The sequence below is a fragment of the Gossypium hirsutum genome, chromosome A08 (genome assembly GCF_007990345.1).
Source record: "Gossypium hirsutum isolate 1008001.06 chromosome A08, Gossypium_hirsutum_v2.1, whole genome shotgun sequence".
NCBI classification, from domain to species: domain Eukaryota; kingdom Viridiplantae; phylum Streptophyta; class Magnoliopsida; order Malvales; family Malvaceae; genus Gossypium; species Gossypium hirsutum.
Window position 1 is genome coordinate 118,639,578 of NC_053431.1, and position 15,051 is coordinate 118,654,628.

General features: G+C 33.2%; 1 long non-coding RNA gene and 1 pseudogene across 1 annotated transcript; one reads left to right on the top strand and one right to left on the bottom strand.

Moving 5' to 3' along the window:
• Positions 1-1,165: 1,165 nt before the first annotated feature.
• LOC121204659 (beta-adaptin-like protein C) lies at positions 1,166-7,695 on the bottom strand (annotated as a pseudogene).
• Positions 7,696-12,817: 5,122 nt separating this feature from the next.
• Positions 12,818-14,064, top strand: LOC121204660 (uncharacterized). Its single transcript, XR_005899858.1, has 2 exons — positions 12,818-13,495; positions 13,681-14,064. It is a non-coding gene; the product is annotated as an uncharacterized lncRNA (long non-coding RNA).
• Positions 14,065-15,051: the final 987 nt, after the last annotated feature.

The following is a 15,051-nucleotide window of genomic DNA, read 5'->3' on the forward strand; positions in this document are numbered from 1 at the left end:
TTAAAAGGGCAAGTCCTTTTACAAAAAAAAAAAGAGCTTATTTTACATTGAACTATAAATCATTTTCTGTTGACTAAGCTATTTACTATGAAACAAATACTAGAAAATACAGAAAACATTTTCTGTAAAACCTTTTAAGTGTAAACAAATAAATCCTTAGTTAATCAATCAGCCATCAAAATTAATTTAGTAGAATATTAGTTAAAAGCTTTTTAAAATTTAAGTTATCAATTTGAAAGTGAATATTTAACCGAAATTATTAATATATATTAAATATCTATAAGCGCTCTCTATACAAGTGGACCTATAGCTATCAATATAATGTGTTAAAAGAATAAAATTATGAAAAGTAAAAATAAAATAAAACAATCAACAAAAAGCATTAAAAATACTATATATATTATTGGATGTTGTGATAAAACACAATGTACTCTTAAAAGAAGAATAAGATTCGAATTTTAGAGACGACACTATTGGGAGGAATAGCCATGAACCCCAAATATAGACTATAAAATGAACATGAAAAGTACAAAACCATACTACATTTTTAATATAATGTTTTTAATTTAGTGTTTTCATTGTGTTATTTGTCATATTCTAAACGTGTTTAAATCAAAAAAAAAAGGAACTTCTATGAATTTCAATTTATTGAATTAACCAAAATTAATTTGGCTCGATTAACTATTTAAAAATTTTATAAAAAAATTAAATTTTGATTAATAATAATTAAGTTTGGGTATTAATTTAACCGACGATTTAAATACCCTTACGTAAAATCATTAAATAAATATTTACATCGAATATGTTTGAGGTAAGTTTTTATTAAATTTTTGTAATTTTTACTAGTATAGCAGTTCAAATTTTTTGAATTTTTTTCTTTAATACAAAGGAATACATTTTACTATATTTAATTTTATTCGAATTTTATTTTATACAATATATTTTTTAACATAATTCAGTAGAAAGAATTTTGAGATATTTTGATATATTAAGCTGAAATTTTATAAATTATATTAGGGAGACTGTGGCCCCTGCCAGCCCCAGCGCTACCTCCTCAAAAAATAAAAATTGATAATGACCAGAAAACTATCGAGTATTTACATCAGGATGTGGAAATATACAAAAAAAATTATGTAAGGAGTGCAAGATCAGATCACTAAACATCTATGGAAAGAGATTTGAGTTTTGCAGTACTTTCATGATTAAGTGTCTTGATGAGTTTATTGATTCAACCAATATACAAGTTAATCAAGTGAAGCAAAATATTAAGAGGAAGCAAAATGTATCCAAAACCTAAGCTAGGTTGCTAAGCTGACCAAAAATATATACCTGGATAGAGGAAGGAATCAAATCTTCAGGAGTGTCTCAATGGCGTCAAAAAACAGTGGTGCCAGCTCGGGATTTGGAGTCTTGGTTGCGCACTTCACGCCGGGGTTCCCAATTACTGTTGTAAGTTCAATCAAGAAGGGTATACCTCGGGGGATCTTGGCAGAGAAATACAATACGTCCTGATTCGCGTGCTTCCGCTTTGCTATAAAGAACACATTTGATGCAGCTAGTCGATCCATGGTCGTTTCTGCACTGCTCACCATGATGCCTGGAAATTCTTTTAGGACCTCATTTGAGTCAGGCAGTGACCTCCATGTCTGCATAATGGGAAGAAATCATTAGATGCTAGAAAAACTAAAATTGACAATTCGGTGGTGCTGGTTGCGGGGATCAATCACCACAAACATGACACTTCAAAAGGACATGGAGGAAGACCTTTCAGCAGTGTGATCCTTCATGATGTAGGGCTTTGACAACTTTGTACCACAATAAACTAAAGCAATATGAAACAAACTTCTCACCTCGAGAAAACTAGTTCGCTCCATTCTTCCATCCTCGGTAAAGAACACATGCAACAAGATTTTATCATTGAAGTAACAGACAGGCTGCTGATTATTTTTCACAGCAACCTGCAGAAGTGAGCTAGGAGGACCAGGAGACATATTCTGGAACAATACCATAGGGAGCAGTGTCCTGGCTGCTGCTCCCGGTGCCAATGGGGGAACCTAATAAACAGTATCGGTTAAACCCCAATAATCTATTAACAAGCTACCTAAAGACCAACCGTAATTACCTGAAGAGGTCCATCAGCTGCCAGACCAAACGAATTCTTGTTGAACTGAATCATGAATCCATCAAGTGTGATCTGTGAGTTATTCTCAAACATTAAACTGTAAAATATTTGACCATCTTGTCGAGCTAACTGTGCACTGATTTGCAAACCCTGTCCGGTAGATGCTGGAAGTAAAATAGGCAAAGGAGGGCTGCAATCAAGGGAAAAAAAATCAGTGAAGCTTGACACATGTTTAGTGTTTAAAACTTAAATATTATCACACCAAAAGCAAAATGTTCTGGTAGATATAACGGGACTTCTATCAGCATTCCAGCATACTTACCCAGAAGGCATTGCTGGCTGATCAGCAAGGACAATAGCATTGTTATCAAGGCCAATTAGGTCGCCTAGCAAATCAGGCACTGGATAAGCAGGTGCAGGCATGACTTGGGCAGGAGATGGCTTCCTAGCTGCAGTATATGGGACACTACTTGAGCTGGTTGAAGGTGATGCACCACCATCACCAACATTAGCGGAATACCCTTTTTCATTTCCATCAGGGTAGTCATCATCTTCAGTACTCTGAGATGCAGTCTTCACACGGGTAACAAAAGCATCTGGAGGTTTGTGATACACAGAAGACAGTGTAGCAATGTTGGCAAGAAGCTCATCCAGAAGAGATGGATCCAGTTGGTTTGAATCATCACTAATCACTGGTTTCTCAGCTAACACAACATCCTTAGCAGCCTGGGGGGAAATAGAAACACTAAACTACATAAAACTTACTGCACATAGTCTAGATGTACCTCTAAATGACACAATCATGTCCACAGTGACACCTGCATTCAACAATAGCTATCAATTGCAACCCCCTTTCCCCTGAAGATTGGACTTGCTGGATTTACAGGGAAAATCCACCACATAGGGGCAGGAAAAGTCTTTAAATAAAAGGACTCACATGCCTAATCATGCAGACATGATGAAAAGCATTCTAAAGCTCTTAAATCCTTCCCCTCAAAGATAAGAAAGGGAAATAAATTTAAAAATGTCTCTGTAGTTAAAAACGATTCCTTAAAATCCTGAGATTAACTTCATAGAAATGGAATAATAAATTAACTTAAAAGAATAATGAATCGTGATTGGTTAACCATACCTCAGGATCAGTTGATAGAAGACGCCAATAAATGTATGCACGGTCACGTAAATCAGGATTGTCAGTTTCCACAGTAGCATTATTCAAGACAACCTAAAAAAAACCCACATGATAAAAATTAGCTGGGATGTGATTCCTGAAGATAAACGCGCATAGCTAAGTGTAAACAAAGATAACAAAACCATTAGAGAAATCTTTTCATATGCAAATGTGATAAAGCCAGAACAGAATCAACAGATAACTAACTGAAAAAAATGCATGAAGATCGCAAATGCAAGACCTGAATCATCTGCTGGGGTCCTTCAGTTGGCTTCTTAAGAAAAAGTTTCACCGTTGCAGTTAGCAGTTGCAGTTGAACTTGGGGAGGCTCTTCAGGGAAACTCTCCAAGAAGCTTTCAAGGAGCTCATCAGCATTGTCAATTCTTTCCGCATATTCTCCAATTATCCATATCATTGATGCCTTAGTAGCATGGGGTAAAAAGAGGATAAAATATGAGCTAAGTAACAACCTAACAGTAGTAATAGAAATATGTACTAATATTTTTGAACTTGTGACACAAACATACCTTAGCTTCTGGCTCATCTAAAGTGTCCAAGCTCTCGCATAGGGTTGCAATGATGGATTCATACCTGGGAAGGTCATAGTAAATCATGAGCAGGGCTTTCAAGGTGCAAACAAAAGGTTTCTGTTACTATTAAGAAATGCAATGACATTATTTGCATGCTTTGGATCATATTGCAACACAAAATAGAAGTATAAAAAATGGGACATACATGTTAGGGTATCTTCTAAAGATATCTTTGATAACTATAATAGCCTCTTGAACAACATAGTTTACTTTAATCTTGGTCAACTCAAGCAGAACACTGATGCATCGTTCAGCTGCTCTGTCCAACTTGATAGCACAGCGACCTATAGCACGAACTGCCCTCCTGACGAAATCTACATCTACTTCTGTGGCATATTCTTTAAACTCCAATAAAACCTACAAAGGTATCCTCCAAGAGAACATATCAACTATATGACTTCACATCAATATTAGCATGTCCTAAATGCAGGAGCAAAAACTATTAAGAAGCCCATCATACCAAAAGTTTGATACCTGGTCTATATTTCGGTCAGAAGCAAGCTTGATCATGATTTCTAACTTTTCCATCTTCACATAAATTGGATCATTGTACTTGCAGAAGAACACCTAGCACGAGCAAGCATTTGATAAGAATACATTCAAGGCTACTACATTGGTACTGAGCACAAATATCAAACTGTAATGCAGAAGTCTGTAGGAAAGCTTGCATATGTTTATTCCATGTCAATCCACCTTGATCTCATGGGCAAGGATTGTAGGCCGCTTTTGTACTATAAGGTTGATATTCCGCAATGCAACATACTGTATCTCAGGTTCTGCAGATAATAATGTCACAAGAGGAGGAGCCATCTTTTTGCAAAGATTTCGAACAACATCAGTGCTAGAGATAAGTTCCATTTGTAGAAGGATCATCTGGGCATCAATAAAAGAAAGGAGAAGATACAAAAAAAAAAATTAGAGAATTTTCACAAGGACATTAATAAAAGACAATACTGATGTTGAAGCAAATTAATGAATGGAAACAAAAGTTACCTTAACAGCTGAAAGTACAACAGCACAATTAGCATGCTGAAGTCATGGCGTAATTCTCTCCACTATATTTTCTGCTTCACGTGCATCTGCTGCCTTGTATCTTGGAAGGGCATCAAGTATGAAAACTTGACCCCACCTGACATGCACCATTATCAAAATGAGATTGGCAAAGCACAAGGTTCCCAGACAAAACTCAACATAAAGAAATAGCCACTAGATTATTGACTTGCTCTGGCTGTCTTGATGGAAGATCACATATGAGCAACATATCAATCTGAAAGACCAAGCTACGGATAAACTCACTTTGAGAAAGAAATCATAGTCTCCAAAATATGGAACATAAAAAGTACCAAAAGTTCTGTTGATACCTGCTTTATTAGGCAATTAAAAGGACAGCTCAACCACATTGCAATGCCATGATAGAAGGTAATTGTTTTGAAATATAAAATTAAAGGGGTTTAAACAAGGCCATACTTTTTCAAATGTCTGAACTTACTCTGTGCATTCATTAAGAGCAGTAAGAAGCTTTGAGAGCGTGTAACTAGTGATTTCAAATATTGGTCTACTACTATGCTCTTGGATCTCAGCAAGAGCTGCCACAGTATTAGCAACAACCATTGGGTTGTTGTCAGATATCAAATCCTTGAGAGACTCCAGAAAGCCCCTGTCCTCAACCAACTCAGCATTTATGTCATAAAGTTTAGCAACACATACAGCAGCTGTCTTGCGAACATATGGATCATCATCCTGTTAAACTAGTTTGCTCGGTAAGTCAAATACATAATAACTGGCGTGAATTGTATATAGCAAGTAGATGATGTTGTTGGAAACTAAAAAACTAAAAGAAGTGTTAAAACTTGGAACATATACCATCAAAGGAACCAACCTTGAGGCACCGCTGAAGGGGATCACAGAGGTATTCTGTGATCTTATCAACACGGATACACCCCATAGTCCGAACAGCCAAAGCACGAATGAGAGGGTTCGGATCCTGTGAATCCTGCATATACAAGTTCATTAGAGATTCATGCAGAATTATTAAAAATTCTTAAGACAAACATAACATGCATCCTAACTCCCTATTATGCTTTATATCTTTGAGGCAGATGCAATTGGTAGATCAGAAGGTTAATATTTAACTTCTTTTCCAGAAGGCAGACATTATCAACCACAAATATATGTGCAAAAAAAAATTTGTAAAGCCCAGTGTTCTGATATCAGAAAGACATCTTGTATTAGAAAAGAAATGCAAAAAGCACAATGTACTTTATCAGAAGTGAAATGCTGTGATAAGCAACTTAGAAGCAACCATTACTTATTTTAGCACTAGAATGGTATCAAACTTTCTTTTCCCTAAATCTCAAAGAAACTCAACACAAGTAAAGAAGAAAAATAGATTACAAAGACCTGGAATTTATCAGCTATTTACTCATCTATGTTACCCATTTCCTTCACCAATTGCATGGATTTTGTTTGACTATCAAATTAATAATATAATAATGTACTACAATCATAGGAAAGATACATCTTTGGCCCTCTAAGAGCTAAAGAACTCCATTTCTTGCAGATAGTCAGTCACCTTCAAACTGTGCTCCTAAAAGGCTTGAGGCTGAGAAACACAGCCTGAGGATGAAAATAAGCAGTATCTTAGTCGACATATTTTTTCTAATTCAAATCTACGTATCATGAAATATCAACATTTATGCCAAATGGAAAAGAAATACCCATTTCCTTTAAACCATGATTAACAGTAAGATAGACAGCATAAAAAATTGTATACCTTTACAAATGTATTTACTGCAAGAATTGCAAGGTCAGGCTGGCTCTTAGCATAATTTATAAGGTACAAATAGACAAGCTTTTTCAGCTCCAAATTCTCAGTTTGCATGCAATTCACAACATCTGTGAATAGTGATGACACATCCTTCCCAACTGTCATTGCAGCAATAACCTTCTTCACAGCATCTTTTCTTTTATCCTTGATGATATTGGAAAAGAGATGCATGATTATAATCCATAACCATAACCATAACCATATGTCACGATAACAGACATGCTAAAATATGAATTCAAATCCCAATGAGGACAGCTTCTACACCTTTGACATGCTAAGAACTACATAATTAAAAAATCTTCAGAAAACTAATGTTTACGAAAAAAAATCAAGAGAACTGAAAGTTTTCCTACAATTAAAGTTCAGTTTTCACTTAGATTAAATATAAATCTATTCCGGAAAAGAAGTTGATAAAAAGGCAAACCATAATCGGGTGCTCGAATAAAGTAGCACTAATCTATCCTAATCAAGAAAATCGAATCTCTATTTCCATAATCCGAAACTAATCCAAGTAGCTTAGCTAACTAAAACATAATTCAGAAAATTTAAGACTTCAAAATAACAAATCAAAACGTAAAACAAATAGATCTAAGGAGGAAAAAGGAGCTAAGCCTAATCCACTATAAAGATTATCAAATCGCAAAACTAATGAATGGAAATGAAGCAGATACAAACAGGAAGTGGAAAAAAAGATGTGGCTGGATTAATAAGTAGGTACTCTGTGCTGAGAATTGAGCTCTTCCTTGAGTTCAGGGATTTCCCCCTTTTTCGTCGTCGAGAAGTACTTAGAATCGTGACCGCTCATTTCTCACTCTCAGAGGTTTCCTCCTCTTGTTATTGTTGTTGTTTGGATTGAATCGTGAAGGAAAATGTAAAATTATAAACTGAAGAAATGGCGAATTGAGAATTAGAGAGCGAAAAGAAGAGACGAGATCGTTGATTTTTCAGAGAACCGGAAAGCACATTTCAGTCACTATGTTTATGTTATAGTATTTTGTAACCGTTGTAGTACTGAACCATATATTGGGCTTTGGTGACTAAATGCGAAGAGAACGGCATCGTTTTGAGTCCTAATAAATTAAGGCCAAAATTTGCTGTTAGTACTTTTGACAAAATTTGAAATTTAATCCCTTTACTTTAGTAAGTTATCAAAACTTAGTTCTATCATTAACAATTTTAATATTTTTTGTCGAAATCTGTTGACTTGGCATGTTGATTGACAAATTTTGGAAGGAAATTATCGACAACGATAATAATTGGACTAGAATTTTTAAATTAAAAAATATAGAAAGTTGAAATTTTAACTTTTAAAGGATAGGGATTAAATATCAAATTTTAGATAAATATAAGAACTAATAGCATATTTTAACCTAAATTCAAATGCAAAGAATTGAGCCTAAATGTAACAGCCCGATTTTTTAGTGGTATCAGAAATAGTGGATCGAGGCCTCCAAATCCGGCAAGTAAGTTCGTAAATATTATTATTTAATATTTATGAGTCAAATATAGTTTTAAAAATGTTTTTGAATTAGTAATTTGTATTTTATAATATTTATTAGGTCAAGTGGTTTTAGAAAGTGACGTATTGGACCTCGTTTCTTTAAATCGAGCCGTAAATATTTATAAATATTTTTATAAATATTTACGGAGTGTCATTAAGATGGTATTAAAGTTTGGTTGAAAAATTTTAATGTTTCGATAATCAATTAATGGAAAAGAACTAAATTGAAAATGTGTAAAACTTTTTAAATATAATAAATGGGTGATTAAATGGCCTAATTAATAAATAAAGAAGGACCTAAGTAATAAATGTACCTAAATTTAATGGATGAGGCGGCACAAGGGAAAAAAATAATAAAATAAAGCCATTCAATGGCAAAATTGTAATTTTTGTGAAATTAAAATAAAACAAATTTGAAATTGGAATGTTTTTAAACATTTTCTTCTTCAATTTTCGGTTCAAAACAGACGTAGAAGAGAGCTTAAGCTGGTTTTCAATTTTTTGCTTGAGTTGAATTCTTACTAGTTTGTTATAATTTTTATATTTTTGAGATTGTTACTATTAGGTTCAACTAAATTATACTTTTATTTTTTTATTTTATTAAAAATTTTGAAAGTTGCCATTGATAAATATTAGATTATTTTGATGAATAACATGAATTTAGAGCTTTGATTATATCGTATAATGATTTTATAAAGTGATTTTGTTAAATATTGATTTTAAGATTAAATTGTGAAAAGGTTAAAATATTAGGGTTTGATAGTAAATTTAGAGTTTATTAGGGGTTGCATGAAGGCCTAGTATAAATGGATAAATTATTGATTGAAAAATTAGTTAAATTGATAGATTAACTAATTAAGGAATTAAATTACAAAAATTATAAAAGTTGGGGTAATTGTGTAAATTTGAAAATAAAAGGATATTAATTGTAAAGTGAATTGGGAATGAAATATATGCTAATAAGTGAGTAATTTTATACTCTAGATCAAGATCCCGTGGATATTTGTGAAAAAGGAAAAATAGTATAATAGTCTCTGAACTTCTACAATTACTACAATTCAGTCCAGGTAAGTTCGTACGGTTAAAAAATTTTAATATTTTGTATAAATTGATGAATGGTATTATTTATTTATTCTATTGTTGGAATTAAGTTATTGTTGAAATTATAATATTGAATTGGATTTCAGTTTGAATGGAACGGGGGATTTGAGTACATTCGTATTTTGGTGTATGATGGTATTGGGAGGAGACAACGACATTTTTCTCAAGTAAACCGGGATTCGGCATTTGTTGTGAACTCTCATGTTTTACTTTTTGTTCAACTCTTACGAGCTTCTGTTCAGCTTTTGAGCTTCTGTTGGCTTATTCGGGAGGACCAGCTCTTATGAGCTTCTGTTGACAATGTACTATTATCCGTAAGTCGTTCTTCGATTTAGGAAAGTCTTGGTAAAGTGATTTATTTAATGAATTTGAAAGTTATCCAACGATATTCTAAATGGTTCAACGGGAAATGTTCTGTTACGAGATAATATGAGTTTGATACAAACTAATACAGGTATATACATGAAATACATGGAAATGATGGTACATGATATATTGATATATAATGATATATTGAAATGGATGATATATGTATATGAAGAAACGGTAAGAGAATGATATGTATCATGACATGAACATATACGAATATCTTTCATATGTTGATACATGAAAGTTATGTTAGTTGAGACAAGAAATAAACTTAAGTGTGACTTGTTGAGATAATAAGATTATCAAGTTGAATTTATATGAAATATGTTCAAGTATGCTAACAAGTGTTGTTGTTTGATGTTTAAGCAAATGCCAAGCTGTTGGTTGAATGGTAATATATTTAATTATAAGTTGCATTGAAATGGTAAGTGTTCAAATGAAAATATGTTTAATTATAAGTCGCATTAAAGAGTGGTAAGGTTTAAAGTTATTTAAAATCCTACTATGCTATGGATGATATGTATAAGTGATGTTGTGGATTTATTCATTGTGTCGTTGAATATAGCTTCATGAATCTTATGGTATCGAGATTGGATTGCTCTTGATATGTATAAATTTTATATTTAAAATAAATTGATATGATTAAAGTTTATACAAGCTTACTAAGCATTCATTGCTTATGTAGTTGTTTACCTTTACTTTCAGATTATCAGAAGCTCGATTGGTTGGAAGCTTATTGGAGTTATATCACACTATCCATCAGTTCTATCGGTACTTACGGATGTTTTAATTTTGGTTATAATGGCATGTTTAAGTATTTCGTTTAATGTTGGCCTATATGTAATTTGTTGAAATTAGCCACTTGTCAAAACCATTTTTTTTGTTATGAAAACAAAAACGTAAACCGACTTTGAAAATGAAATATGGAGTTGCCAACAATCTTTTTTGTTTAGGTGTGATTGGATCACCAAGAAGTTTGGTCATTTTAATAAAACATTTTAGTTTACTAAAACAACGATTTTGGTCTACGAAATTTGAGAAAACGGGTTCGGGAGTCGGTTACATATGAGGAAGGATTAGCACCCTCATTACGCCCAAAATTGGTACCAAATTGATTAAATACTATCCTTATGTCTGAGATTTAAAAGAGTTTTTGAGAAGTGGTTCGTTTTATAAACATTTGAATAGCTCAAGTTGGTCATCAAAATTCTCTTGTTTCAGAGGAATACAGCATCACATCCAGCACGATAGGGCACGATCCTTTATACCCTCGAAAACACGATAAATTTCGACTTCCAAAAGTTTATACGTTGAAAATCACAAAAGGATGCCCAATTATTTAGTCCAACGAAAAAATCGAAACCCAGCACAGTAGGGCACGATTCCTCGAATTTCTAGACATCGAACATTGCCTTATTTTAGAATTTAGAGAACATGAGTGAAATTCTAAAGGGATATTCGATTATTTTGAACAAACGGGAAATTGCAACCCAGCACGATAGGGCACGATTCCCCGAATTGCCAAACATCGAACATTACCTTCGTTTTGAAGAATTTTAAAGACATGAGTGAAATTCTAAAGGAATATTCGATTATTTTGAACAAACGAGAAATTGCAATCCAACACGATAGGGCACGATTCCCCGAATTGCCAAACATAGAACATTGCCTTCGTTTTAAAGAATTTTTGAATGAATAGTTATAAAACTAGCTTAAAACGCATTAATTCGACTTGGGATAAAACGGAATACTTAGTTTTAAAGAGTTGGAAGTTATAAAGCAACATTTGTAAACCAAGAGAAAAAAATGAAGACATAGGATAACATGTATGCATAAAATACGACAATGGATGAATGAAGATAATATAACTTATTTAATCAACTAACAAAACAATTAACTATAATTAATCTAAAAAATATAACTCAATATTCAAGCATGTATGGAGAATAATTGACATAATAATACAAAAAAACGAATAAATGATATGCAACAACAATCTATGGAATAATATAAAAAAAAACAATCAAAATACAAAACAATATAGAAATTAAGAGCTACTATGAGGCGAATCGATATAAAAACTATATATATATATAAATCATAAGTGAATAACATGTGCAAAATTTGAAATAATTTATATATATAAACTAAAGTATATACATAACTTATTATTGAAATAGATATTATAAAAGAGGAAATTTGAGTCAAATAATGGACATAAATATTTTAAAGATGATGTATCCATTTAAAGTTGACAAATGTATATATATAAATAGTATTTAAATGTGAGACTTTAAATCAAAACGATATGTAATAAAACATGTTCAAAAAATGACTCATATACATAAAAATATATACGGATAAATTTAAAAGAATTTATAAAATAAATTATCATGGGATTTAATATGTACATAGAATTAAATTATTTATTATACATGTACAAATATACATGAAACATTTGAACAAGTGTTATACAAATATTTAAAATAATATTGTATAAAAATGAACTACAAAATGGTGATTTTATATAAAGAAAAAACAAAATAAAGTTATTGAAATAGCTCAACACATATCTAAAAATATTAAGCACTTTAAAGTAATAAACATTACAAATTACAAACTTTAATTAAAAAAATACATGTACAAATATATATAGAATATTTAAAAAAAATTTGTACAAATATTAAAATGAATCAACACATGTACAAATGTTAAATGTATTGTAAAATAATAGGCTATACTAATAGAATACTAAATTAAAATTGAATTAAAATAAGCGGGATAATTTGAAAATAGAAGAAACCCCAAAATAGGGACCAGCGCGCAACATGTGCTAATGCGTAGGGACCAAATCTGGAAATATTCCAAGCCCCAAAACGCAGCATCAAAGCAGGGACCAGATCGAGTTCATGCGCAAATTATAGGAAAAATTTAGAAACTAATGAAACACCAATATAAGCTGATTGAAATGCAGCGCGAAAGGGGAGGGACTTATATCGCAAATAACCCATTTGAAGCACAAAGGCGCAGGTTCGGGTCCTGGAATGGGTTGACGCGCGGACCCTTCCCCTTGAAACGGCATCGTTTCGTCCTTTGTTAATCCCCCTTTTATTTCCTTCCTAAAACACATCTCATCATTTAAATCAAAGCCATTAACCCCATTTGTTAGGGTTTCATTTGGCAAGCGGTTGTCGAACCACCATTTTATTTGGTGACCGACAGTTCTCAGGTTAGATCTGGTACACGCCCACGGAGGTAAGCTTTCCATTTTCTTTTTCTTCTTAAAAAAACTCAAGTCATGCATTACTCCTTTTAAGAAACAAAGCATAAATTCAAAAGAATCAAAACCGACCCTCACCCGAATCTTTATATTTTCGAGATACTTGGGTGTTTATCGGTGTCGTTTCACATACTAAAACAAGCCAAACGAAAAGAAAATAAAGAGACCGAAAAGAAAAACTTTGAAATCACCTTTGCTATTTCGATTGCTTTTTCTCTATTATGTGTGCGTATATTTTCATAAAAAAGATCAATACATTCTTTTTTGGCTTTATAGCCGAAATCTAAAAGAAAAAAAATAAATATAAAAATACAATATTTTTTTCTTGTTTTTTGCTGTTGTGTTTGTCTCGTTTGTTTGCAGGTACTGGGTATGGGGCGTGTGCTGGCACTTGGCGTGAGGTGTACAGAGGCGCGCGTGGCGGCATGGAGGGTACGGAGCCAGGCCTTGGGCTCACGGAGGCCGTACATGAAGGTGTTGGCTGCGGCGCACCTAAGAAACCTAGGGTTTTTGTTGCTAAGGAATTTTGGGGCGGTTAGGCCTTGAACCTTTAGGTCTAGATTTGGGCTTGTAGTAGGTTTGGGCTAGGGTATTAATTTGGGTATTGGGTTAGTGATTTGAATTTAATGTTTAGGTTTGGTTTGGTTTAAGCTTGAATATTTGTAAACGAACATTGGACTTTTGGTTTTTTTTAATTTATGTTTCTGGGTTTATTGCAGGCCGGGCAAAAATGGGACATTACACCACTTATTTTGGCTTGTTCTGGTTGCCTAATTATGGCTTGTTGATATGCATAATGTTGATTGTAGGTTGACACAAAATTGGGTGAGAAATATGGCTTGTAAAATGGCCTATTTTTATCCATGCGGCCTAAGACACGGGCGTGTCTCATGGTTGTGTGAGTCACATAGCCTGGCCACACAGCCGTGTGACCCCTGCAGTGTTGAAAATTTTAAATATTTTTGAAAATTTTTTTGAGTTTTCGATTTAGTCCCGATTTATTTATAATGTGTAATTTGGGCCTCGAGGGCTCGTTTAAGGGGCAATATGTATGATTTTGATTGGTTTTTGACATGAATTCTATGTGATATGAATTGTGTGCATTTTCTGTTTGTTTGATTTGTAAACTCCAGTAATACTCCGTAACTCTGTTCTGGTGACCAATTCGAGTTAGGGGTGTTACACTAAAAATGGGGGCGAGCCCTTGTAATACCCCTACCCGTATTCATTGCCGGAATAGGGTACGAGGCATTACCGGAGTTTACGAATTAAATTTTTTTTATATTCAATATAGCCCTTTTATAAATATCTAACCTTCCCTGTAATATTAAATCGAGACCAATCCATATCAACCAAATCAATTCAACATATTTTCAAGATAAATTCATGTATTTATATAAGATAACGTCATCACATATCTATAACCAGGTTTGTTAACCATACTAATGGCTAACTTTACATTCATTTCACGTTAACATTTACTTTGTTAGCTTATACATGCCATTGATTTTCAAAATAAAGTTTCTTTATATACCGAAATCCTGAGGTTGACAGTGTGATGTGTCTCCGACCAAATCCGACATCTGAGCTCTGAACACTACAAAACAGGGAAAAAGGAAACGAGGTAAGCACTTTGTGCTTAGTAAGCTCATGTAACAAGAATTATACTTACCTAATATTTTCAATACAATACAATAAATATCCATATATCCATTCAATGCATTATTACCCTAATATGCACAAGCTCAACATTCAAGTTAGTACAATAATTTCCATGTACCAATAATATATACTATGATTGATGAGCTCATCAATACCATGATTTCCATTTGCTTGTTATTTTTCCATATTTATCCCGTTGAATTTCTTGAAATTTTCGATGGATTTTCAGAGGTACACTTTTAGTGTACAATTCCGGGTCTGTCAATTCATATTCATGTGCGCACATTTTCATTTCAGAGAGCACACTCCCGCGAACCTCAACCTTGCAATGGGATTACCAGTCCAGGCTAAATCCCCTGCAATTTAAACTCATAGAGTATTGTCGGGATTACCAGTCCAGGCTAAATCTCCTGCAACGACAATTACTC